This window comes from Vigna angularis, chromosome 11 (genome assembly GCF_016808095.1).
Source record: "Vigna angularis cultivar LongXiaoDou No.4 chromosome 11, ASM1680809v1, whole genome shotgun sequence".
In the NCBI taxonomy this organism is placed as follows: Eukaryota; Viridiplantae; Streptophyta; class Magnoliopsida; order Fabales; family Fabaceae; genus Vigna; species Vigna angularis.
Window position 1 is genome coordinate 16,839,600 of NC_068980.1, and position 27,954 is coordinate 16,867,553.

At 35.7% G+C, this 27,954-nt stretch overlaps 2 long non-coding RNA genes across 2 annotated transcripts in view; both read left to right on the plus strand.

Moving 5' to 3' along the window:
• Positions 1–27,156, plus strand: part of LOC108346992 (uncharacterized) — a 49,829-nt gene extending 22,673 nt beyond the window's left edge. The window contains exon 6 of the long non-coding RNA XR_008246101.1: positions 27,112–27,156. This is a non-coding gene — a long non-coding RNA (uncharacterized LOC108346992). The remainder of the gene's footprint in view (positions 1–27,111) is intronic.
• LOC128194763 (uncharacterized) lies at positions 10,230–12,933 on the plus strand. Its single transcript, XR_008246102.1, has 2 exons — positions 10,230–11,128; positions 12,460–12,933. It is a non-coding gene; the product is annotated as an uncharacterized LOC128194763 (long non-coding RNA).
• Positions 27,157–27,954: the final 798 nt, after the last annotated feature.

A 27,954-nucleotide genomic window follows, 5' to 3' on the forward strand; every position in this document is an offset into this window, starting at 1 on the left:
CCCCCCCACAACGGACGTCTAAAACCCCCCGCGCATATGAATATTTAAATCCAAAAGACGTCAAATTAGTTATGGCCCCGACGTCTATAATATTATAAACGTCGGGGCCCTCCAGTACTCGACGTCTAGTGCTATTTATACTAAAATGGCGAACCTGCAAGGAGTCACGCTCACTGTTCATCGTCTTCCCCGCGATTTCTCTCTACGACATTCCATTTCCAAGTGCGTTTTCTATCTTTTGGACTGTTTAAGTTTACTTTTAATCCGATTAAATTACTCTGTGATGAAATATCTTTGATTTGAACTGATTAAAAATCGTTTTCGGTGCGTTTTGGTGCTGTTTCCTGCATGTTCTTGGGCGACGTTTTTGACTCTTTTTGGCCTACGTTTTAGGTCGTGCATTCCTCCATTTCCCTCAATTTCATTTGGAATCTGCTAAAAATCTTAGCTTCTTTGTTGATAATTTTTTTGTATGCATGTTATTGGGTTTTGTGTATGCATGTTTTTGAATTTAAGGTCTGCATGTGTTATTGGCTTTTGAATATGCATGTATTAGTTGTGTTATTATAATTGACATGTTAGATTATAAGTATCAAATCATTGAGTGAAACTTAGTTCCCGTTTGAAATTTAACACAAACGATTAATCTTGTAATCGTTTGTATTAAATTTTGAATTGTCCGGTTGGACAGTTTGAGAAAATTATTTTTCATAATTTGCAATAACATGTAAGTTGCACTAGTAGAAAAAGACCTTTCTATAATGAACCTATTATGACGGATAAAAATTATCCATTATAATAGGACATATTATAACGTAGTTTTGTAAATTAGTTATAATATGAAACGCGATGGCAAACTTGTAAATAAGTTTAAGACATATTATAACGTAGTTTTGAAAATCAGTTATAATATAAAATGCGGTGGCAAACTTGTAAATAAGTTTAAGACGTATTATAACGTAGTTTTAAAAATCAATTATAATATAAAATACGGTGGCAAACTTGTAAATAAATACAAAACCTATTATTGACTTATTAAAACTAATAATTAATTCTGAAGCACAGAAGCTTAAAGGCAACCAACCATCATACTCCTATGTCTAGGTTTGTAATATACTTTTGGGAGAGATTCCCCAGATCTAGATTTCCCCGTATGTGTCCATATCGACAAAACCAATAATCATGACATCGAATGAGTTAAACAATGCATGCTTTGAGCAAAGAGGAAAAACCCTAACTATTAATGAAAGAAAGCATGTATCATAAAAAGGATCTTGAAGAACAAATTTCATACAAGAGAGTTTCTAAGGATTTACATTGATTCCCCAACAACAAAATAAGTTTAGTTCACCATATTCATGGTGAAACTAGATGAAATACAATGGAAAAGTGAAGGATAGAACCCTAGAAAGTTGAGAAAGGAGCCTTAGCATCCAAAATCCTCCTCCAAGGGGTGAAAGAGTGCGTTTTTGCTTCGTCCCAGCCAAAGATACAAACCCTAGAACGTCCTAAAGCTTATATACTATTCTAAAAAATACAGAAAATTAGGCCCAAGCCCAGAAAAGTGTCGCTTAGTGGTAATAACGCGTGACCACTTCTACCCTCAGCGGCTTTTCTCCCCTCAGCGGTGCCAACGGTTCTTTGCGAGTGCCGCTCATCGGTAATTTACATTGAGTGGTACTTGCGGTTTCTCTTCTTTTGCACTTTCTGTGTCCTTTTCTGATTCCATCTCTATCCCTTTTCACTTCTTTCATCAATTTCATCTAAAAATCTGCAAAAACAAGGAAATCAAGCATAAAACCTGTCCAACTCTGTTATTTCCAATAATTCAACAAAATCATGAGTTCAAGCTAATTTCTAAGTCATAAAGGTTGTTATTGTTGTCAATTTTAAGTATAAAAATAACAGTTTTTCAACTGTTATCACAACCCCAAACTTAGAACTTTGCTTGTCCTCAAGCAAATAAGATGTAACTCAATCTTCTACCAATCCATTCAATGGTTCACCACATTCAAAAATCCTTCTTTCAAGACAAGTAAATACTCAATTTAGCTCATCATCAAGACTTCAATCAAGATGTGCACATGCTTTTAGTGTTCACTCAAACACATACTATCCAACAAATGTTATTTTCATGAATGATCAATTAACTAAGCAAAGATGTTTTTATGTGTTCATGTAATCTATCCTTGCTAGATAAAGTGTTTCACTCAAACACACAAGTGTATAGGAGATATTCACTCATTCACATGAATTAACTTTGCTTTCATTTAACCATAATCAAAAACACTTACAAGCAAACATCATCACAAGGATTTTTCAATGGCTTATAATGTGGTTGGGCTAAGAATAAGAATTGGTTTTTCTGGATCACAAAACCCTTGAGTTAAGAGAATCACATAAACACAACCATTCTTGATTATTCCCAACTTTCTTTTGCATTGAGCTTTTCTTTTCTTTTTCTTTTGATTTTCACATGCTTAACTTTTGGCTCAATGCTTTTTATTTTCCCTTTCTATTTTCCAACAACCCCAAACTTGAACATTTATCAATACCACAAAATATTTTCATCTTAACTCAAGGTAAAGTTTTTCAAAAGGGTTTTCAAATTATGTTCATGGCTAAGGGTTCAAAGGATAGAACACATTGTGTTCTCTTTAATTGGGCTAAATTCATACATTTGGCTAACAAAAAGGGTTTCCAATAAATGACCTTGATCATATGATGCAAACAAGCAAATGATTCAATCATATCAAACTTGGGCAAAGTCATTCATGCTTTCAAAGTAATAGCATTCAATCACAACTCTGAAGCTCAAAATCTCACATATAAGCTCATTCACATTCCACATACACATCTTGCTTAGCATCATAATCACAATCATAACATCTTGCATTTGTTCACAAGGCTTGTGAACCACTTGTATAAGCATATAATGTGCACATTCTCAACATCAATCAAGATCAAAACACATCAAGCATTACTCATCATGCAAAAAGTGATAAGCAAACCATCATAACAGATAAAGTTCAAATTGAGAACATCAACCCTATTCTAAAAACAGAAGCGAATAAATTCAATATTACAAAACAAAAGATAGAAAAGATCTTGCTCTAGTGCTGATAGCATCCATCAGTAGATGTTATCTCAGCTTCTCATCAACATGTGTTGTCATCTGTATCTTCCTCCTCTTCATTATCTTCAGCATCCTCAAATGCATCATCATCATCATCATCTTCATCTTCCTCCATAGCTGAAGCTTCAGCTGCTCCAGCTCTGCTGCCCTGGGTCTGCTCCTCTAGCCAATCTACCACACTATGAACATCATCCATAGTCCACCTGTGTGTTAGAAATGTATCATATAGCCCAATAATCATCTCAGCAGTTGCCACCTGTCCTCTATGGATGGACTGCATCTATGCAACTATTAGAGACATGTACATGTCTCTCATCTGGAATGGCTCTGCCTCATAAGTCTCTACAGATGCCTGACTCTGTGCTGGTTTTCTTTCTCTACGAGGACGTTTTGGTGGAATTGGCTGAGCTGCCTCCTTTCCTCCACAATACTGCCTATAATAAGCCTCATCAATGGATTTCCTCGGCCTCTCCAATGGTGGAGCAGAAGTATCCACCCCAGCTATCTTGCACAAATGTGTAATCAAGGAAGGATGCCCTAAAGGTGCCTTGTTGTTCATTGTGTTGGCACACATTTGTATTTCATTGGCAATCACTTGGCCATTGTTAATGTTCATATTTCTGAGCGCACAATAAAGGAGAAGTTCCCTGCTGAGAGTGATGTCTGAAACATGCGAACACGGCTGAATGTTGGCATGGGAGAATGTCATCCAATACTTAGCAAGAGGAGTCAAATCAGTCCTCCTGATATTCACCACTGCACCATTTCTATTCCTCTAGAAGTGTGCTCCAGGTACACATAGAACACTCTCCACATCATTAAAATCAGTGCCTTCCTCCATACAAAGAGCGAACTGGCACTGCTCTCCAACCCATTCAGTACCCAAAAAGCTGTTGATAAAGTTAGGATCATACCTAATAGCGTGGCCTCTAACATAGCCTAGGTACTCCTTAGCTGGATAGTCACCCAACCTCCTTGCGTTGGTGTAAAATTCCTTTACCACTACTATATTGGCTGGTGCAGGGTATGTGGCCAATCTCCTCCAGTTTCTTCCCATCAGTTGCTCTCCAAACTAAGGAGCAAAGTTAGGTATCATTTCAGCTTTCCTCTCCATCAGGAGTCTCCTATCTTGAACAATCTTAAAATGCTTCTCATGTTTGCGAGATAGGAACCTACTAGAATGAGGTTGTTCAGGTTCCTTGTCTTTCCCCTTGGAGGTTGTGGTCTTCAATCTTTTGCCTGAAGAAGATGTCATCCCTACATCAAACACAAATTACAAAACCACAAAACATGTTGTTAATCATTAGTAAACCATAAACAACACCCTAAATCCATGCTAAACCACTACTGAGGGTCAAAAGAACCCCTCAGCGCAACCAGTGCACCAAACCAGCAAGAAAAAGAAGCCAAAAACCAAGTCTGGCAGAATCGCGCTCAGGGGAAATTTCCGTTGAGCGGAGATTCTGCAGGTTTTGAAAAATTGCATTTTTACACTTTCTAACTCCACCCACATGCAATTTTCATACTCCCAGACCAAAATCAAGCATTTCAATCGGTTCAATCATCAATTAATTCATCAAATCATGCATAGAAATCAAAATCCCTAAAGAATCATGCTTTGCACATCCAAATTCATACCAATTCATGCTTTCGAGAACCCTAGAATGAAAAATGCTTGACTTACTTGGGTGAAGATACTAGATGAGTAGAAAATTCTCTACAAATATGAAGAACTCAGCCCCAACAACAATGCTCTCTCCAAACCCCAAACTTAGTTGGAAAACTAGTAAGAAAGTTAGTGGAAGAGAGATTTTTTAAAGGGGAATGAAGGGAAAGATGTAGAGAACTCTTAGAAAAGTGTTTAGGAGTGTGTGAGAGGAAATAAATTTGAAAATAAAACCAAAATCGCACCCTAGGGTATACAAATACCCTAATGGGCTCGGGTCCCGCTAAGGGCAACCCGAAAAAAACCATTATGCAGTATTACCGCTCCACGGAAATATCCGCTCAGCGGCACTTGCGTGAGATGCTTTCTTTCTTCCTAGCTTACCCTAGGTGCCTTCCACTCATGCCTCTCACTCACTCCATGCATTTAAGTTCTCAGATAATTCATAGATTCAGTCCCTACCATGCAACTAAAGCAAAATCAAAATAAACAATAAAGACAAAGTAAATTAACTGGGTTGCCTCCCAGGTAGCGCTTGTTTAACGTCGTGAGCCTGACCCAAAATCCACCAACACCCATCAGTAGGTGCAATTTTACCTTACCAACACCCATCAGTAGGTGTAACAAACCTGTTAATAAACCAAGTATCCTTCAGTAGATACTTAACCACCTAGCATCCATCAGTAGATGCTAATCCAAAAAGTTTCAACATAAAAGTAATGTCCAAAATTTAAAAAAAATTACAACCAATATCAATATAAAATAATGTTCTTAAATTACTGGGGTGCCTCCCAAAAAAGCGCTCTTTTAACGTCACTAGCTTGACCCAGTAAAGCTCACGTTCCATCTTCAATGTTAGTGTCCATCTTTTTATCATCACACCAACTCATCAGTTGCTTCCGGTCCACCTCTTTGATTCTTCTTGAATGTGGAGACTCACTTTCTATCACTCTATCTTCCTTATAGTCTTTTACAACCCACAACCTGTTTTTGAATCTCACATGTTTACTAGGTTTGGGTTGTGCTTGCATTGAATCATCATGAACCGTCCTTCCTTTGCTATCTTGATCTTGTTCCCTATCCTAAAACAAGAAACAATTTTTACCTTTGAAGCTTGGCTTTGCATCTTGAGGACTAGTCATGAGTACATCTTGATATGTAGCTTTATAATAGGAACCCTTTCATCCTTCATCTCCATCACCACAAAGTCCACCAAGAATTTTAGTTGTCCAACACAAACCATAACATCCTCTGCTATACCATACAGATTCTTTAAAGAGCCATCCGCCATTAACAAATTCATCTTTATAGGCTTGACTTCAAGATCACCCATTTGTTCAAGTAAAGAATAAGGCATTAAATTAACGCTTGACCCTAAATTAAGTAGCGCTTTATTTACCTTTTTCTTTTCTATGACACATGGAATGGTGAAACTTCCTAGATCTTTTTCTTTTGGAGGGAGTAGCTTCTTCTTGACCGCTTTGTAATCATTTGTCTCCTCTTCTCTATGTCTTTTCTTTGTGGAGACTTGTTCCATGGGTTTTGTATAATTTGCAATTTGTTGCAATATCTCCTTCAAAGGTAAATCACCCTCCAATTGTTTGAATATTTTTGTAAAATGCCCAAACTGTCTCTCTTTCTCTAATCTCTCATAATTTGTGGGAAAAGGAAGAATATCTTCAATTTTTATCTCTTCTCTCTCTTCTTGTTCTTTTCTCTCTACTCTCTTTTCTTTTTCTTCTACTCTCTTTTCTTTCTCTTCTTTTCTCTCTAACTCAACTCTTTCAACATCTACACTCACTAAAACTCTACACTCTTCTTTAGAGTTAACTTCAGTATTAGCCCCAAAACTCTGATCAGGCCTTTCTTCCAACTTCTTAGTTAACTATTCGATTTGCATCTCCAAACTTCTAAGGGTTGCTTGAGTGCTGTTATGATTGGAGATGGTTACCTGCATAAACTGGTTAAGAGCTTCTTCCAACTTTGTATGTTTTTCAGTGAGTGTAGATATCTGTTGCCATAATGATGGTTGTTGCTATGGTCTATTAAATTGTCCTGATTGCGCAACTTGTCCCTGACCTTGGCCTATACTTGGGTGAGATTTCCATCCTTAGTTGAAATTACCTTGGCGGTATGGAAATTGATTGTTCATGAAATTTACATCTTCTTGGGCCTCCACTGGAAAAGCATATTGACCATTAATATGGTCACCACCACATAGTTCACACATCTGTTGTTGAACTTGAGCAACAGTTTTTAATTCCTTCGGTAATTGAGCAAGTGTCTTTGTTAGATTCTCCAACTGTTGAGTTATAATCTTATTTTGAGCAAGCAAGGCATCATTCGACTGCAATTGCAGAACCCCTTTCGGTTGAACAGAGGCTCCTCTTTCACTATGCATTTCATTATCATTAGCAGCCATGTTCTCTATCAATTTTGTTGCTTCCTTTGGAGTTTTACATTTAATATTACCTTCAGCTGAGGCATCTAATATCAACTTGGTTTGTGAACCAAGACCTCCAAGGAAAAGTAGAACTACTGCTGCTTCATCAAAACCGTGCATGGGAGTGTTTCTCAAAAAGCTTTTGTACATGTCCCATGCTTGACCTAATGTCTCCTCCATGCCTTGTCTGAAAGAAGAGATCTCTTGCTTCGATTTGTTGACTTTAGATTGTGGAAACTACTTGTTCAAAAACTTTGCAACCACAGCTTCCCATTCTGTAAAACTACCTTCTGGATAAGAATTTAACCATAACTTAGCATTGCTTCCCAATGAGAAAGGAAACAAGCTAAGCTTGATTGCTTCATCTGGCACTCCATTTATCTTCAAGGTGTTACAAATTTCATTGAAGGTGGTGAGATGTTCATACGGGCTTTCATGTGATAGCCCATTAAACTGATTGCTTTTCACCAACTGTATCAATGTCGGTTTCACCTCCATGTTTGCAACATTGATCCTCGGCCTTGCTATACTGTTAAAATTTTGAGGGCCAACAAAAGTGGTGTAATCTACAAGAGTTCGTCTACCATTATTCTCCTCTGCCATATTTTTAGTGCTATGGTAAAACCTTGGTGGTGAAGGTTGTAAGAGTGTCTCAAGAGAAGGGAATAGTTCTCTTGAAGTTCGAATTCTCCTCCTCCTTCTACTTTCATCCAAGCCTTCAAGAAGAGGTTCATAAATCTTTTTGTTTCTAGTCTGAATATTACCCTCTATACATAAGGAAACAAAACCATAGAAAAATTTTGTTAGCACAAAAAGATAGAAAAGAGAAGAAATAATCAAAAGATATAATTGAAAAGATAAGAAGATAGAAAATAAAAACAGAAAATAAAAACCCAAAAATAAAAACTTAAAATAAAATAAAATAAAATAATAACAACAAAAATAAAAAAATAAAAACAAAGAACAAAAAATAAAAACAGAAAACAGAAAAATAAAAACAGAAAAACAAAATTCACAACAAGTAAAAAATAATCAAAAATCTCACAACCACGAGTCCCCGGCAACGACACCAAAAACTTGATGAACAAATCTTCAATCCCCGAAAACGGAGTCAAAAACTTGTTAACCCTCGGCAAGTGTAATCGAATCGTATCAAGTAATAAACATGGTAAGACCAAGTATCGTTCTTCTAAAGGACTCACGACCTAGACAATTATGTGATTTATTGATTAATTAAGACTTGTGAACAAATTGTTGTAAGTTTCAAAAAGACTCAAAAGTAAATATGTATGCATGTGATGATCAATGGGCAAGAAGAAACAAAACACGTGAATTGAAATATATGGATGAATATGTTGTTGGGGTTTATCAATTTCATCCTATCCACTCTCTTGTATTTAGGAATTCATTATTCTTTTCATTAATGTTAATGTCACTTTCTAAATCACTTTAAACCCGATTTCTCGATGAAGAAAGCCTATCTTTAATTATGAGTTCATACAATTCCTAGCATCCCTAACAATTAATTCTGAAGCATAGAAGCTTAAAGGCAACCAACCATTATACTCCTATGTCTAGGTTTGTAATATACTTTTGGGAGAGATTCCCCAGATCTAGATTTCCCCGTATGTGTCGATATCGACAAAACCAATAATCATGACATCAAATGAATTAAACAATGCATGCTTTGAGCAAAGAGGAAAAACCCTAACTATTAATGAAAGAAAGCATGTATCATAAAAATGATCTTGAAGACCAAATTTCATACAAGAGAGTTTCTAAGGATTTACATTGATTCCCCAACAACAAAAAAATTTTAGTTCACCATAGTCATTGTGAAACTAGATGAAATACAATGGAAAAGTGAAGGATAGAACCCTAGAAAGTTGAGAAAGGAATCTTAGCATCCAAAATCCTCCTCCAAGGGGTGAAAGAGTGTGTTTTTGCTTCGTCCCAGCCAAAGATACAAACCCTAGAATGTCCTAAAGCTTATATATTATTCTAAAAAATACAAAAAATTAGGCCCAAGCCCAGAAAAGTGCCGCCCAACGGTAATAACGCATGACCACTTCTTCCCCTTAGCATATTTGCTCCCCTTAGCGGTGCCAATGGTTCTTTGCGAGTGCCGCTCAGCGGTAATTTGCGTTGAGTGGTACTTGCGGTTTCTCTTCTTTTGCACTTTCTGTATCCTTTTCTGATTCCATCTCTATCCCTTTTCACTTCTTTCATCAATTTCATCTAAAAACCTGCAAAAATAAGGAAATCAAGCATAAAACCGGTCCAACTCTGTTATTTCCAATAATTCAACAAAATGATGAGTTCAAGCTAATTTCTAAGTCATAAAGGTTGTAATTGAAGTCAATTTTAAGTATAAAAATAACAGTTTTTCAACTGTTATCACACATATGCCTTGGCTTGAATCTTCTTGATAATTCTTGATTGATATGCATGTTTGAAAGTGACAAATGCAGTTTTGTTCTTAAACCTCTCTAGCCAAATAAGCGTACCTTATTTTAATCCCTTGATAACCCCTTTTGAGCCTATATTTTTCCCTATTTGTTTGTTTTGAAGCTCATTGATGAGTCAATATTTTCTTGATTTCACTTAGCTTATTGTGCTAGATTTAATTAGGGAATTATGCTTGAATGTCCAATATTTCTCCATTTTTCCTAATTGTGCTTAATTTGACCAGAAATTCTTATTTTAATTAATTTGAATTATCTGAGCTTATTATTTTCATTATTGATTGCAGGGAAAATTTTGGAAATACATTCTGGGACATTAGGAAGGATGCTAAATAATTTAAGATTCTCCATATAGACATTTTACAATTAATGATATTGTAATTTAGTAGTTTAGGCTTTTTGAACCAACTTGTGCACTTTGGGCCAATTTTGGTAAAATGATGTTGGGCCCAAAAGTGATTTAGGTTTAGTTTTTATTATTATTATTATTCAAAAAAAAAACCTAAAAGATAGGGGGTGCTAAGTGTCCAGCCGCCACTTGTTACTAGTTTCTCTCGGCTTTTGAACGTTTTTCATGGAGAATGTTAGAAGCACTCTTTCTTTTCTTTTGAAATGAAAGGGTGATTTTTAGCTTTGCTTAATATAAGAAAGCGCTGAAGTAATTGATGAAGAAAGAGCTCGATGCTAATCTCAATTTACTAATTTACTCATTGCCTTTTTATTTGGTTTTCATGCACTTTTAATTGAAGTTTATTCAAGCAGCTATTACGGAGAAAGAAAATGAGAGCTCAACGTTAATTTCTTTTATTTGGTTGCATTTGTTATTTCGCCCTTTTCATTTCAGCAGCAGCATAGAAGAGAGCGGTGCAGCAGCGTTGATTCAATTTGGAAGGCATGGGCTTCACGAGGAGAGAGGTGGGACGTGTTGGAGCTGCCACCTAAGAAAAGAGGATATGATTCTCAATTGAAAGGGAGAGCAGCCGCCACCGAGAAGCTTCTTCACTTTTCTTTTTGTGAGCACACGGGGAATGGAGGGAGCACACGCTGCACGTTGGAGAGAAGCGAATTTCCTTTTCTTTCTTTAGAGTGGCACGGTGAAGCAAAGTAGAGGCGCTAATTCGTTTTTGGCTGGAGAAGAGTGGTGTCACGGCCTGGATGGAGGATGCACGCTAATTCAAAAAGGAAGAAAACACGCGTTGAATTCATTCTTCTTGTTGAAACGGTGCATACAAGAGGTAAGTCATTTTTACTTGGAGAAAAGAGAGGTGTGGATTTATAGGAGTAGGTGTACGTGACGTGGAGCTGGAAACGGTGATTTCATTTGGATGGAGTGCAAGCCGTGATGTATCTTGGGGCAGCAGCACGTTAGGGAGAAAGTGGTGTGCATAGTTACGTCCTGAAAGAGAAAGCTCCAAAGGGTTTCATTTTACTAGCTTTAAGCTTGCACCTAGAAGTATTTTTTTGTGTGTTCGGTTATTATTGATATTGGTATACGTTCAGGTTAAGTAGCTTGCTAATCTATATTATTCCTATTCAAGCATTTCTTTTTAGTGTTGTTTCCGTGATGAATGTGTGGGATAGATAACTACAATGAGCATTAATCTTTTTAATTTAAGTGTTGCCTTTTAATAGCTTTAATTGTGTTTGGATATTTACCTTTTGCATTGTTCAGTTTACTTTTTTTGTTCACTATGTTGTCTATTATGTTCGGTTTATTGTTTCCGTTCATTACTCATACAATGACCCTAAGTGAAAAACCATGATTACCTTAACTTTAGGGAGTTTTGGAGCTTTGGAAGTGTTTTGGGAACAAGTGCGGTCTCCCTTGGGATTCTGATGAATTGGCTAGTTGATTCCTCTTCTTGTTTTGTTTTTGTAAATATGTGTGCATCTTGTCTCTTATAGTTGAGTCCTAAATAGAGAAAAGAAAAAGAGACAAGATGAAAAAAAATATAGAAACATGAAAAAATAAAAAAAAATTATGAATAATGGAGTCAAGAAGAGGATTGAATTAGAGGTTGGGGTGCGATTTGACTGTGTTTACACTTGTTCCCCATTGCTCCTCTATTTCTTTTGGTTTGTAGCTTCTCATCCATATTATATCCTCCCTTGTCCTTGGCCCCATTACATCCATAAAAGACCTTTTGATTTGAACATGCATATGTTTTGAGTGTTGATATTAGAGACTTGCCAAGTCTGTTGTTGCCTGCTTTCTTGAGTACATTGCGTTCAAAATGTTTACCCTAGACACTTGAGAGAAACACTGATAGTGCATCTGTGAGGTTTTGTTACTTTTGATTCACCTCTTGAGCTGATTGATCAATTTCCATGCTTGGAATTGCTTGGATGATTTCATAAGTATTTGCTTTCTCTTATTCATTCTGTGTTGGATGTTTTCTACTCCTTTTCTTTGTCTAGATTCCTTGAGAACTGTGTAATTATGTTCGTTTCCTTGTGAGTCTTTGTTTTATGTGTGTTGAGTTTGTGTTATAGCCCTGATGTCCTCTGAACTATTCCTTGATTTGCGTCTTCATTTTGCCCAAGAGTGCAAAAGATTAAGTGTGGTCTATTTTGATGAGTCGATATTTTCTTGACTTCACCTAGTTTATTGTACCAGATTTAATTAGGGAATTGTGGTTGAATGTCCAGTATTTTCCCACTTTTGCTAATTGTGCTTAATTTAATCAGAAATTCTTATTTTAGTTAATTTGAATTATCTGAGGCTAATTATTTGCAATATTAATTGTAGGGAAATTGTTGGATAACATTTTGGGACTTAAAGAGAAAATATAAGAGGGCGGTGCAGCAAGGAAAAAGGGGGAGCAACTTTGGCGTGCTACGTCCAGTAGAGGCAGTAGCTGGTCCAAAAGGAGGAAGCGGCCCATGGGTAAATCATTCTTGGAGCATCCACCAGCACGTGAAGAGGGGATTCATCCTTCATTTTGAGAGCCGCCAGGCGGAGAGGAGAGGCTGACGTGGAGAGAAAGAAAGAAGCTCATGGACACTGAAGATGGAGGGTTACAACTGATTTCTTTTCCTCATTCAAGTAGGAAGCTTGCATTCATTTCTTTAGGAAAAGCTCATCTTCATCACGCTGGCAGAGTGCACACGGGTTGCTCCAGCAGATTTCTCTTTTCTTTCCTTTATTTATGCTTGAACTATGAAGTATCTTTTATATTCTGATATAACTGAATGCATCATTTAAGAAGCCACTGATTTTACATTTTTTTTACTGCACACGCAATTTCTTTAAATGTCACATGGAAAAACGATTTCTTTTTCACGATTAAGTCCAGCAATTGAAGCGATAATTAATTGTTAATGTGCACAAGGAGATTCAATTCCTTTTCTTTTAGAAATGTGACGTTTTCAATTCTAGGACACATGCTGTCACGTTTTTATTCATGAAGTGTTAATTTCATTTGAGAGGTTTCTTTGAGTTTCAATTGGAGAAATAGGAAGAGCACACATGGTGGCCTGTAAAAAGGATTTACGCATTTTTAGTTCATTGATTCCCGTAATGGATATGCGTTAGTGGATGAATATAATGTACACTTCAATGTTTAGCTCAAGGGTCGCATATTTTCTTTTATTCCCGTTGTTTTGTGTTTCAATGGGTTAACGCTCTGTTTATTTGAATTTTTATTCCAAGCCGTAATGTGCATTTCATTTTTAGCCAAGTGTTTATTTATTATCTTTTGCCTTTGACTTAGTTCACACATCTTGTTTTAGGACTGTTTAGTTTACTGTTTCTGTTCACTATGTTGTCGATTTTGTTCGGCTTCTTTATCTTCCAGTATTTCCAATTTTCTCACTTGCTTTAGAGCCGTTTGGTCTCAATGTAGAACTGTTCAGTCATCTGTAGGACCGTTCGGTCTTCATGCTTTGTTCATTTATTTCAATGTTTTCAATTATGTTTGGTTGTATTTAATTTCTAGTTTTAATTTAGTTCATTTCTAATCACAAAAACACTTTCAAACCCCCCCCCCCCACTACATGTTTGACCTACGCCTCGAACCACATTTGGTCCTTGAGAGACGACCTAGGAGTCACTTCCTAGTCTATACTGCATTCTTAATGCACATTAAATTTGTATGGGGTGCGACAGTCATCAGAAGCTTAAAGGCAACCAACCCTCATATCCCTATGTCTAGGCAATACTACTTTTGGGAGAGATTCCCCAGATCTAGATTTCCCCGATAAATGTTCATATCGACAAAATCAATGATCATACAATTGAATGAGTTAAACAAAGCATGCATAGAGTGTATAGGAAAAACCCTAACAATTAATGAAGTAAAGCATATATAATCAAGAATCAATTCAATACATGAGAGTTTACAAAGGTTACATAAATCCCCAACAACAATGGAGGTTTAGTTCACCATAGACATGGTGAAACTAGATAAACAATGGAATGAAAGGATGGAAGACATAGAAAAACCCTAGAAAGAGAAGAAGAGACTACCGCATCCCCAAATCTGCCCCCAAGGGGTGAAAAGTGTGTTTCTGTGCTCAAGCCATCAAAAGATCCAATCCCTAAGATGTCCAAGTCCTTAAATAGACCAGAAAAATAACAGAAAACGAGTCCAAGCTCAAAATATATTAGAAAAATAATAGAAAACCGGTCCAAGCCCACAAAACTGGCGCTCAGCCCAAAACTGGCGCTCAACGGTGGCTTTGCGGAACTTAACTGGCGCTCAGCCCCAAACTGGCGCTCAGCCCTACTTTTCTGCACTCTGGTTGACTTTTCTACATTCTAGTTGACTTTTGCATTCCAACTATTTGGTACTTTAACTCTTCTTTCAAATCATGCAATTAACCTACACAATCAAGGGAATTCAGTGATAAAATCATCAGGTATAACCTCAACTCTCTTATTCACAAAACTAAAGCAAAAACATGAGTTCAAGCAAGCTTCTAAGTCAAAAAGGGTGTTTTTAATATCAAAATTAAGTATAAAAATAATGGTTTTTCAACCGTTATCACAACCCCAAACTTGAAACTTTGCTTGTCCTCAAGCAAAATGTAACTTGGGTTAAACCAAATACTCATACTACAATGGTCTAGCACACCAAAAAGCATTTTTCTCTTAGGACAAGTAAATCACTCATGAATGCTCACCATAGAAAGATTAGTCAAGATATAATGATGCTTTAGCCAATCAAGCTTCAACTATGGTGCTCACATAATCAAGACATACACAATAGATGCAAACCTCATGAATAATCAACCAACCAAGCAAGAATGTTATCATATAGTGCATGGAACAATTCCTCACCAAAGACAATGTTTCACTCAAGCACTCAAAAGTATTTCACTCAAACTCAAAGGTGTATAGTGAGGTGTCACTCTTACACTCTACCATCACAATGTCACATGAATCAACTTTCCCTTTCATTTAACCACATATCAAACACACTCACAAGCAAGCTATCATCACAAGGACTTTTCAAGGCTTGTATTGAGGCTGGGCTAAGAAGAAAATTGGTTTTTCTAGACAGCAAAATTCCTTGAATTAAGAGAGTGCACAATTCATTTATTCACATTAACAATACTCTCTCTTTCTCCTTTTATGTGAGAAACCAAATCTTCAACTTATTCCCAACTTTTCTTTCATTGAGCTCAACCTTTTCTTTTCTTTCTTTTCTTCTCTTTTCTTTTTCTTTTGCCTTTTGCTTTTGCTCAATGCTCTTTGATAAATTTCACAAAGTTCTTTCCTGTTTCTCACCACCCCAAACTTAAACCATTCTCCATTACCACAAAACATACTCTACTTAACTCAAGGTAAGGATTTCAAAAAGGGTTTTTCCACTTTTCAATTTTAGGCTCAAGGTGCAAAGGTTAGAGAAAACATTGATCTCTATTGGGTTCACCTATAAACATTGGCTCTAAGGGAGAAGAAAAACATGGCCTTGATCATTTGTAACAAGCAAGTAAGTGGTTCAATCATAGAAAATTAGGCAAAATCAATCATGCTTCCAAAGCAATAGCACTCAATCAATCAAAAACTCTTGAGCCTAATCTCTCACAAGTTAACTCAAGTTCCACAATTTGATAAACATTCTGCCCATCATATTAATCACAATTGAAATTATGCATCTATTTTTAACAATAATATGAGTAACCACCATCTATGCTTAAAAAGCCTCAACAATCATTAGCTCAACATGCATCATAGAACAATAGAGCAAACACAAGAATATTACTCATGACAAACAACAATTTATCACATCATACCAAACCATTGCACACAACTCATTAAACAAAGTACATAAGCAAAAATAAAAATAAAACAAAATTCAAATAAAATAAAGCAAAAACATAAAAATCCTTATCCAATGGCATCCATCAATAGATGTTGTCAGTAACATCCATCAATAGATGTCTAGTAGCATAGCATCCATCAGTAGATGCTCTCAATAGCATCCATGAATAGATGCTCTCAATAGCATCCATCAGTAGATGCTCTCTCATCTGAATCTTCCTGCATCCATTAGTAGATGTGAATCCTTCTCATGAGCATCCATCAGTAGATGTTAATCTTTCTCATCTTCATCGGCATCCATCAATAGACGCCTTTAGTAGCATCCATCAGTAGACGCTTAATCATATAGGATCCATCAGTAAACGCTATCATTCGTCACCCTCATCATAACAGCATCCATCAGTTGATATTGTCATTTGACTCCTCCTAGCATCCCTGAGTAGATGATGTCCAACATCAATCAGTAGATGCTATAATTCCTACAAAGAAAATTCAAATCCAAAACAAAAAGTCAGAAATTGGGTTGCCTCTCAATAAGCGCTTGTTTAACGTCACGAGCCTGACACCATTAAGCACAATCTGCATCTATGATGTTGGTGTTCCTTTTGCTTTCATCACACCAACTTATCTGCAACATCTTCGTGTTCACCATCTTTACCCTCCTTGAATAAGGAGCCTCAATCTCAATAACTTCATTCTCTTTGATATTTTTAACCACTTCATGCACAGAACTTGGTGAACATGACACTTGAAGGATGGCACTCAGCGCCCTTAATGGGGCGCGCAGGCGCGCCCTATGACCTTCTTTGTCCTTCTTCTCTTGATGATTGTGTACTCCTAGTACAGATTTTTGAATTTTATCTTGAAAACACTAAAGAACACTGCACTAGAGCACCTAATTAGCACAAACAGATAAAAAATTAAAAAGATGAAGAGATAGAAAGATAAAAAGATAGAAAGATAGAAAGATAGCAAGATAGAAATATAAAAAGATAAAAAAATTAAAAAGAAAAATAAATGAAGAGATAGAAAGATAAAAAGATAGAAAGATAGAAAAATAGAAAAATAGAAAGATAAAAAAAATAAAAAAATAAAAAGGTAGAAAGATAAAAAGATGAAAAGATAAAAATAAGAATAAAAAGATAAACAAATAAAAAGAAAAAAAATAAAAATAAAAAGATAAAAAAAAAAACTAAAAAGATAAAAGAGAAAAAGATAAACATATAGAAAGATAAAAAGAAAAAAAAAATAAAAAGATAAAAAGTCTAATCGTTTAAGAGTCACACAAATAGAATAGTTATACCACGAGTCCCCGGAACGGCGCCAAAAACTTGATAAACAAAATTTTTGTTCCCCAGCAACGGCGCAAAAAACTTGTTAACACTTTGGCAAGTGTACCGAATCGTATCAAGTAAAAATAAATGGTAAGACCAAGTATCGTTTCCCAAGAGACTCGCGACACTAAACAGTTACATGATTACCCAACTAAAAAATTTTGGGGTTTTTGAATGCAAATGCAATAAAAATAAACATGAATGCAATTTGATCAATTGAGGCTAAACACAAGAATGAATGAATGAAGTTGATGGTATTGTTATTGGGTTTTAAATTTCACCTAGTTTACTCTCGTGCATATATGAATTCATCTTCTTCATTAATGTTAATGCCACTTTCTAATTTACCTTAAACCCGATGTCTCGGTGAAGAAAGCCTAATCCTAATTACCAGTTCAAAATGTATTGTCTCCCTACCAATTAATAATGCATTACATTCGCACAGAAGCTTAAAGGCAACCAACCCTCATATCCCTATGTCTAGGCAATACTGCTTTTGGGAGAGATTCCCTAGATCTAGATTTCCCCGTATGTGTCCATATCAACAAAATCAATGATCATGCAATTGAATGAGTTATACAAAACATGCATAGAGTGTAGAGGAAAAACCCTATCAATTAATGAAGTTAAGCATATATAATCAAGAATCAATTCAATACATGAGAGTTTACAAAGGTCACATCAATCCCCAACAATAATGGAGGTTTAGTTCACCATAGACATGGTGAAACTAGATGAACAATGGAATGAAAGGGTGGAAGAGATAGAAAAACCCTAGAAAGAGAAGAGGAGACTCCCGCATCCCTAAATCTGCCCCCAAGGGGTGAAAAGTGTGTTTCTGTGCTCAAGCCATCAAAAGATCCAATCCCTAGGACGTCCAAGTCCTTAAATCGACCAGAAAAATAGTAGAAAACGAGTCCAAGCTCAAAATATATTAGAAAAATAACAAAAAACGGGTCCAAGTCCACGAAACTGGCGCTCAGCGCTACTTTTCTACACTCTAGTTGACTTTTATGCACTGGTTGACTTTTCTTCAATCTGGATGACTTTTCTACATTTTGGTTGACTTTTGCATTCCAACTATTTGGTACTTTAACTCTTATTTCAAATTATTCAATTAGCCTACAAAATCAAGGGAATTTAGTGATAGAATCATCAAGTATAACCTCAACTCTCTTATTCACAAAACTAAAGCAAAAACATGAGTTCAAGCAAGCTTCTAAGTAAAAAAGGGTGTTTTTAATATCAAAATTAAGTATAAAAATAATGGCAGACACACTCTGGCAAATTACACAACAGTTGTTGGCCCTCATTATTTTAATATCATTGCAAGGTCGATGGTCAATGCTGCAAACATAGAGGTAAAGCCTGCGTTGATACAATTGGTGAAGAGCAACCAATTTAATGGACTGTCTCACGAAAGTCCATATGAGCATCTGACCACTTTCAATGAGATTTGCAACACTGTAAAGATTAATGGAGTGTCGGATGACGCTATAAAGCTTAGTTTGTTTCCTTTCTCATTAGGAGGCAATGCTAAGTTATGGTTGAATTCTTTCCCGGAAGATAGCTTTACTGAATGGGAAGATGTGGTTGCAAAGTTCTTGAACAAATACTTCCCACAGTTGAAAATCAACAAAGGTAAGCACAAAATTTCCTCTTTCAGGCAGGGCATGGAGGATACTTTAGGTTAAGCATGGGATAGATACAAGAGCTTGTTGAGAAAGACGCCCATGCATTGCTTTGATTAAGCCACAATAGTCATTTTTTTCCTTGAAGGTTGTTAACACTCGACAAGTGTACCGAATCGTATCAAGTAATAATAAAATGGTAAGACCAAGTATCGTTTCCCAAAGGACTCACGGCCTAGACAGTTATGTGATTTCTTGATTAAATTAGACTTGAAAACAAAATCATTGTGTTTGAATTACGGAAAATAAACATGAATGCAAGTTTTTTGATCAATTGGATTGAAAGAAGCAAAATAGATTGATGTAAAATATGGAATGATGATGTTGTTGGGGTTTCCGATTTATCCTATCCACTCTCATGTATTCATGAATTCATCTTTCTTCATTAATGTTAATTCCACTTTCTAATTTACCTTAAACCCGATGTCTCGGTGAAGAAAGCTTACTCCTAATCACTAGTTTACAATGTCTTGTCTCCCTAGCAATGAGATGCATAATGAAAGAGGAGCTCAATCTCAGCAGAAGGGAGTCCTATAGTTACAATCTCATGATGCTCTACTTGCACATAATAAGATTATTACTCAACAATTGGAGAATTTCACGAAGAAACTCTCTCAATTGCCAAAGGAGCTGCAGAATGTTTCACAGGTTCAAAGAAACTCTGTGAGTTATGTGGTGGTGATCATATCAATGGTCAATGTGCTTTTCCAGTAGAGGCCCAAGAAGATGTCAACTATATGGGCAATCAATTCCGCCAAGGTAATTTGAACCAAGGGTGGAAACCTCACCCAAGTATGGGTCAAGGTCAATTTGGGCAATCTAGGCAAGCAAGACAATTTAGTAGACCACCACCGCAACAATCATAATGGCAACAAATATCTGCATTATCTAAACGAACTTCAAAGCTTGAAGAAACCTTTCAACAATTTATGCAGGTAACTATCTGATGAAAAATTTATGAACACCGAAAAACGGCGCCACAAACTTGTTTAACACTCGGCAAGTGTGACCGAATCGTATCAAGTAATAAAACTAGGTAAGACGAAGTATCGTTTTCCCAAAGGACTCACGACCTAGTTAGTTATTTGATTTGTTGATTATTTACGACTTGTGAACGATTGATTGTAGGTTTTTAATGCAAAAGACAATAATTAAACATGTATGCATGAGTTTGATCAATGGCAAAAAGAGTAAAACAAACACGTAATGAATGATATGGATGAGTATGTTGTTGGGGTTATCAATTTCATCTTATCCACTCTCATATACTTTAGGAATTCATCAATCTTTTCATCAATGTTAATGCCACTCTCTAAATCACCTTGCAAGAAGGCCTATCCTTAATTACGAGTTCATACAATTCCTAGCATTCCTAGTAATTAGTTCTGAAGTGTAGGAGCTTAAAGGCAACCAATATGCTATTGGGAGAAATTCCCCGGATCTAGATTTCCCCGTACGTTCCCATATCGACAAAATCAATGATCATGGCAATGAATGAGTTAAACAAAGCAAGCATTAAGCAAAGAGGAAAAACCCTAACTAATGATGAAAGAAAGCATGTATCTTAAAGTAAGATGTTAAAACATTAATTCCATATATGAGAATTTCACAAGACTACATTTATTCCTCAACAACAATACAAGGTTTAGTTCACCATATTCATGATGAAACTAGATGAACAATAATGAAAGAATGGAAGATAAAACCCTAGAAAGGTGAAAAGGGAGCCTGAGCATCTAAGATCTTCCTTCAAAGGGGTGGAAAAGAGAGTGTTTGCCTTTCACTATGTCACATGAATTGACTTTGCCTTTCATTTAACCACAATCAAATAAATTCACAAGCATGCATCATCACAAGGACTTTCAATGGCTTATAATGTGGCTAGGCTAACAAGAAAATTGGTTTTTCTAGATCACAAAACCCTTGAGTTAAGAGAATCATTTAACACAATTATTCTTACTTTTCCCACCTTTCCTTTGCATTGAGCTTTGCTTTTTCTTTTCTTTTCTTTCTCTTTTTCTTTCTCTTTTCACATACTTAATTCTTAGCTCTTAGCTCAATGCTTTCAAATTCCCTTTCTATTTTCCAACAACCCCAAACTTGAACATTTGTCAATACCACACAATATTTTCTACTTAACTCAAGGTAAAGCTTTCAACAAGGGTTTTAAATTTATGTTCAAGGCTAAGGGTTCAAATGATAGAACACATAATGTTCTCTTTTGTGGCTTATTTCATGCAACTTGGCTAATATAAGGGCTACCAACAAACGACCTTGATCATATAATGCAAACAAGCAAGTAATTCAATCATAGCAAACCTGGGCAAAGTCATTCATGCTTTCAACGTAATAGCACTCAATCACAAAAATTCTAGAGCTCAAAACCTCACATCTACGCTCATTCCCATTTGACATACACATCCTGCTTAATATCACAATCACAATAACTTTCATTTGTTCACAAAGCTTGTGAACCACCTGTATAAGCATGTAATGTGTACATCTCAACATCAATCAATATCAAAGCATCATCAGGCATTACTTATCAACTAGTCACAATCATAAGCAAACCATCATAACAGACAAAGTTCCCAATTGAGTACATCAAACCCTATTCTAAAAACAACAATGACTGATAAAACAAATCCTGCTCTAGTGCTTTGAAAAACTCATCCCCATCAATGATGCTCTCTCCCAACCCCAAACTTAGATGGACAACAAGTGAGAAAGTGAGTGGAAAAGAAATTTTCTCAAAAGGGATGAGGGAAAAGTTGTAGAAAACCTTGGAAAAGTATGTAGGATTGTGTGTGTAGAGAAGAGTATGAAAAGAGAAACTAAGGCGCAGCTTAGGGTATAAAAATACCCTAATGGGCTCGGGTTCCGCTAAGGGGCAACCTAAGCCCAGTCTGCGACACTACCTCTCAGCGGTAGTTTGCCGCTCAGCGGCATTTTCGGGAAGTGTTCTTCTTCTCCCTAGCTTAACCTAAGTGCGTCCTAAACATATCCCTCACTGGCTCCCTGCAATAAAATTCTCAGATCACTCATGCAAAACCCTATCATGCAACTAAAGCAGAATCAAAACAAACAATACAGATAAAAGCAATCAACTGGGTTGCCTCCCAGGTAGCGCTTGTTTAACGTCACGAGCTTGACCCAAAATCATCCAACACCCATCAGTAGGTGTATAGAAACATAGTATCCTTCAGTAGATACTCTTCCGCCTAACATCCATCAGTAGATGTAATCCCTGTAACAAACTTATAACAAAAACAAAAATACCCAAAAGTTCAAAATTACATCACCAAAATAAAAATTAAAAGTTTTTAAATCACTGGGTTGCCTCCCAACAAGCGCTCTTTTAACGTCACTAGCTTGACCCAATAAAACTCAAGTTCTTTCTTCTTTTTCTTCTTTCTACTGAACTTCTTCAGAAATTTGATCAAACCAGGAACCTGTTGCGATGTCTCAATCAGAGGAACTTTAATCTCCAATTTCTTGAAGATTTCCCTAAAGCACTTAAATTTCTTTTCCTTCCTATGATTCTTCTTTAGATGAGGATGGGATTTTTCGTATGATTTCTTCTTCTTTCCTCTCATCTTCTTTTTCTTCCTTTTTCTCTCCCTAAATTTTCTCTTTTTCTTTTCTCTTATTTTTTTCTTCCCTTTTCTTTTTCTTTTCAACTTCTTTATTTTCACACGAATTTTCTTTCTCTCTTTTCTCTCAACCACTTCTTTTTCTTTTTCTTCATCTTTATCTTTCTCACTCAACTCTTCTTTTTCTTTTCTCTCTATCTTTTCCTCATCTACCCCTAATTTTTTCTCATCAAGAATCTTGTCACTTTCAGTGACAATGGCTTGCCCTTCCTCCTTAGGGTTAACTTCAGTATTAACCTTAACATTCAATCTCTGACCAATGTAACGAAGGTGCATCTCCATCCTTTTACATGATTCTTCAATGCTCTTCTGAATAGAGTCGAAATTTTTCAAAAATCATTGAAGGGTGTCATCCAAACCATCCAAACTTTCTGATAGACAGGGTTGTTGCTGCCATTGTTGTGGTGTCGGCCATTGTTGTGGTGGCGGCCATGGCCTATCAAACTCTTCGACAACTTGAGTGCTTTTGTGATGACAATTAGGTATCTGTATGTACTGTTGAACTGCCTCCTCCAACGTTATCCTTCTTCCCGATAGAGAGGGTTTTTGCTGCCATTGTTGTGGTGATCGATACTTAAATTGTTTGGCAGCTTGCCAAAATTGACTTTGATTCATGCTTGAGTGAGGTTCCCACCAATGGTTGAAATTCCCTTAGTAGAATTGAGTGCCCATATAGTTAAATTCTTGTCTGAATTGCGTCCTGCAAACATTAGGCACAAAACTCTAGAAAATATTTGTTAGCACAAAAAGATAGAGAAGATAGATAATATAAAAAAAATCAAAGGATATAATTGGAAAGATAAGAAGATAAGAAATAAAAACAGAAAAAAAAAAAAATAAAATAAAAACAGAAAAATAAAAATAGAAAATAAAAACAGAAATTCAAATTTCAAAATTCAAAATTCAAAAACAAGTCAAAGATAATCAATAATCAAACAAATAAACTAGTTAAACCACGAGTCCCCGGCAACGGCGCAAAAAACTTGATGACAAATTTATGAACACCGAAAAACGGCGCCACAAACTTGTTTAACACTCGGCAAGTGTGACCGAATCGTATCAAGTAATAAAACTAGGTAAGACCAAGTATCGTTTTCCCAAAGGACTCACGACCTAGTTAGTTATTTGATTTGTTGATTATTTAAGACTTGTGAACGATTGATTGTAGGTTTTTAATGCAAAAGACAATAATTAAACATGTATGCATGAGTTTGATCAATGGCAAAAAGAGTAAAACAAACACGTAATGAATGATATGGATGAGTATGTTGTTGGGGTTATCAATTTCATCTTATCCACTCTCATATACCTTAGGAATTCATCAAGCTTTTCATCAATGTTAATGCCACTCTCTAAATCACCTTGCAAGAAGGCCTATCCTTAATTACGAGTTCATACAATTCCTAGCATTCCTAGTAATTAGTTCTGAAGTGCAGGAGCTTAAAGGCAACCAATATGCTATTGGGAAAAATTCCCCAGATCTAGATTTCCCTGTACGTTCCCATATCGACAAAATCAATGATCATGGCAATGAATGAGTTAAACAGAGCAAGCATTAAGCAAAGAGGAAAAACCCTAACTAATGATGAAAGAAAGCATGTATCTTAAAGTAAGATGTTAAAACATTAATTCCATATATGAGAGTTTCACAAGACTACATTGATTCCCCAACAACAATACAAGGTTTAGTTCACCATATTCATGATGAAACTAGATGAACAATAATGAAAGAATGGAAGATAAAATCCTAGAAAGGTCAAAAGGGAGCCTGAGCATCCAAGATCTTCCTTCAAAGGGGTGGAGTTTTAAAAATCAGATATAATATCTATTCCTCGCTTATTTTTCACATTTCCCTTTCCCTAGATTTCATTTTACTTTGCCTCTCACTCTCATTCTTCTCTTCCGTTCGTCTCATCCCTCTCACTCGCATTTCTCGGCACTCCTCACTCGCATTTCTCCGTCTTTAAAATTAGGGCAGGAAGGGGGCATTATTGTGGTTAGTTTTCACTCGCATTGAAGCAGTACGAAGGTATAATTGTGCACTATTTTGCATTTTTTCGTTGATTGATTTCCCTTTTTGGGTTTGTCTTTGGTCCTACTGGTTTTTGGTTTAACAGGTATCGTCGTTGTTGTTGTAGGATTGCGATTTTGGCATCCTTGTGTAGGCCAAAACCTTAGTACCGGTTCCATCTTGGTGATTATTGCGATTCCTATTTTTCTATGTGAGGTGCGTTTTGGAGTGCTGCAGGTAACGTGGTCCCTTCAATTTTTGGTTCCGATTGCTGTGTGTGGCGTTCTTATTTGAGAAAGTTTGATTATTTTTCAATGGGCATTGAAATTTGGGGTTTTAGGGTTGATGTTGGGAGAAATTGTGGGGTTTAGGGTTTGCTGTTCTGTGTTGGGACGCTTTTCAATTTTTTTGATTTTGTTGAGGAACTAAACATGTTAGCCTGTGATGATATTTTGCCTGTGATGATCTTTCGAAGAAACCAGAAACTTAAAGACCTCCAATATTTTAGTTGTGTGGAGTAGAACCTTGGTAAGTAGTGGGTTAGGAAGACATATATCGTGTTCTTTGTTTATTGTACAAAATCATGAGTGGAGGTAACCACTTCTTTGGATACATGAATCTGTTGCTTTGGTGTCTATTAAAACAGTGAAGGAGTAACCTTTGATTCTTTCAATTTTGGTTTTGTCCTGCCTAATTAGGTTGGTTTTTATTGGAGACCTTTGAAGCCTCTAGTTTTGAAGGAAATATTGATCTTTGTGGTGAACAACTCAACAAAAGTTGTCCTGGAGACTATTCAACAGCAACGGCAGAAGCAGGAACAGAAAAGGATGGAGATGACTCTGATTTCTATGAAGCATTGTACATAAGCATGGGTATAGGATTCTTTGTAGGATTTTGGGCCTTATTAGGACCGATTCTAATTTGGAAACCTTGGAGACTTGCTTACCTGAGGTTCTTGAACTGAAATGTTTTCAGAAATCTGTGTGCCAATTTTAGTTCTTCAATTGTTATTCCCAAATCAATTTTTTTACTGCTAAAATGCTCATTTTTGTTCAATTGCTAGGCTGTAGGCTTTGGCACAGAGCCTCAACTATAGACTACCCTGAACAACCCACCTTCATCGTCTTGAGGCCTGAGAAAAGATTCAAGTTAGAAAACCTGCACCCTTCAACTGAGTACTTTTGCAAGGCTTTTCAAAATGGACTTGTGAAGCACACAGCTGCTATTCAACAGCAGTTTGAATCTACTTATTCTCCTTTGGCCTTGACGTTGAGGGTATGTATAGAATGGTTATTTTGAAAATAGCTATGATGAATTTTACCTTCAATGGGTTTTTCCTCCTATATACATTTTTTTCCTTTTCTGTTACATGGGATTCTATTTTTTATCTCCATTTGCAAAGATATTGTTACACTTTTGTTTTAATTAGTTTTTATGATATATGGTTGAATAATCTGTTTGTTCTTTTGAGAAGTGTGTAACACATTTCTATTTGCTAAGTTCTTTCTTAAAGAGTAATCTGAAAAAATTCTGATTATTTTTTGGAACTGTGTTTTAATTTTCTCAGTCCTTATTACAAGGAAAATATCCAGTTACTTTTATCTCAGTGACAAAATTGTTTTAACCTAGTTTAATAGGTTAGATTATGCATTGTATTACCTATCTGGCCTATGTGTAGGCTGATCATTAATTTTTTTGTATATATCTTTGATGCAAAGGGTTTCTATAAATGAATGAATTAGCTAAAAGATGAAATAATCTCAAGCACTTTTTTTCGTTTTTCTCTCTCAAGTTAGATATACATGTCCACCAGATGTTTGAATCTTGTCTTATTATTGGAAATGATAAGCTAATTAATTATGAACAAGATTCTATCGTGTAGTGGGCGATCTTCACTCCCTTGTAACATATATTAGTGGCCTTTCCTCTCTCTATGCCTTAAACGTCTGGTTTGTCATGTAACATGTATTTTAATTCTTGTAATTCATTTTTATATCTTCATTGTGATATTTTGATTCTTGATTAGATATTGACCTATTCATCCCCGATTCATAAACGTATATTTCAAATTTTGAAGTCATACTACTCAACTAAAATAGTTGATTATGATGATAAAAGTAAACACATGAGCATTATGTATAATAAGATTTGCAAGGATGGCATGAAGAATAAAGTTGAATTAATGTGAACTAACAAATAGTTTATTTATTGGAAAAAAAAATGGGAAATTACTCTCATAATTTTACTATTTATATCAATTAATTTTATTTTAATTTTACATTTGTTTTGCAGGTGGCTGGTTGTTGACCTTTTTTTGTTGTGTTCCTATTTCAAATTTCAAGTAAGAGACTCTACATATTACAAGATGTTGTATCAGTTGCTGGTTTAAATGTATTTTCATAATGTGCTTCATTACAATTTTAATTCTATTATTTTATTTATAGATCTTTAATGATTCATCTCCAATGGGAGCTGCAGACATTGAAGACATTGGAAGGAACTGGGCTTCTTTTATTTTAAGTGTTAGTAGAAATTTGGCCACAATTCAATAGTGTATGTACATTAATGTAATATTTGGATTTAATACATAGTTTCATGTATAAATGGTATTAAATTATTAGATGATTTAATGTTTGAAATGAATTCTATTTTGTTAGTATCATTAAATTTGTTTATTTGAAGCTATATTGATTATAAATTGATTGAATGAGATGATAATACAGGATATTATTATAATTTTCTTGGATGTCAAATGCAATAATCAATTTTTTTTAAAAAAAACATATTATAACGTACTAAACAATGTACGTTATGATAAGTTGATCACATATTATAACGTATAAAAATATATACATAATAATAGATCATATATTATAACGTACAAAAACTTCTACATCATTATACCTCCCACCTTTTATAACGCACAAATGAAAATTTGTCATAATAAACTGTGCATATTATGACAGACTTCAGAAACTACGATGTAATGTGTTCAACATATTATAACATAAATTTATGCTACGTTATAAAATGCGCAGACTTACTATATCGCCCAGAACTATATCCCCAGTAACTACGTTATAAAAAGTCATTTTTGTACGTTATAAAATGTCATTTTTCCACTAGTGTTGGAGTTTATGGATAAGATTGATAAAATTTCGGTTCAGTATTTGTGTTGTTCTCCGGATGCATATTTGATTGTGGTCATCGTTGACTACTCTCATTTCGTGTATTTCGGAGACCAATGCGAAATGCTGCCGAAATCTTATCAAATTTATGACGTAGAC